At 46.2% G+C, this 816-nt stretch overlaps 1 non-coding gene across 1 annotated transcript; it reads right to left on the reverse strand.

Annotated features, from left to right (window-relative positions):
• Positions 1-253: 253 nt before the first annotated feature.
• Positions 254-328, reverse strand: Trnat-ugu. The gene has a single exon. It is a non-coding gene; the product is annotated as a tRNA-Thr (tRNA).
• Positions 329-816: the final 488 nt, after the last annotated feature.

The following is an 816-nucleotide window of genomic DNA, read 5'->3' on the forward strand; positions in this document are numbered from 1 at the left end:
ATTGCTGACTGCTGAATGAGCACTAGTATGGATACTTATATACTATGGAGGAGTGCTGTCATTGGATGTGAGGGTGAGGAGGAAGGGTATTAGTTCATTTTATTGGATTATATATGACGGTAGTATTTGTTCCCGAAAGAACAGTTACCGTGGATGACCATGCAGCTTCGCTAGAAATGAAATGATAATTAAATGGACACCCTAGCTGCAAACGGGCGTTGATGTACTTCATTGGGGACATGCTGAAAATGTGTGCCCCGACCAGGACTCGAACCCGGGATCTCCTGCTTACATGGCAGACGCTCTATCCATCTGAGCCACCGCGGGCACAGAGGATAGTGCGTCTGCAGGGACTTATCCCTTGCACGCTCCCCGTGAGATCGACATTCCCGACATGTCCACACCACTACATTCGTAGTGTGCCTAATAGATGTTTGCCCATCAGGAGATCCCGGGTTCGAGTCCCGGTCGGGGCACACATTTTCGTGTCGATGCGGCACAAAGGCACTTGAAAAACAAAAGAACGAGAAGTTTCGCCGTTCAAAATTAAGCATTTGTCGTTGTGCTCTACAAGCTCTCCTATGCATTACTGTATATTCTGTTTCCATCTAGTTCTTGAACAAACCACTAACGTTCTCTTTCAGTTCGTTGTCAGTTTCTCAGTACCTTCCAATGCAAAAGTTCCTTCAGTTTCGGAAAAGGATATTTTCAATCGGGGCTAAGTCCAAGCTATAAGGTGAATATTCAATAACATCCCACTGCAAGAGCCGAAACAAATCCTTCGCCAAGTCAGCAAATGCAGACAAGCGCCATCGT

Source organism: Schistocerca piceifrons, chromosome 7 (genome assembly GCF_021461385.2).
Source record: "Schistocerca piceifrons isolate TAMUIC-IGC-003096 chromosome 7, iqSchPice1.1, whole genome shotgun sequence".
NCBI lineage: Eukaryota > Metazoa > Arthropoda > Insecta > Orthoptera > Acrididae > Schistocerca > Schistocerca piceifrons.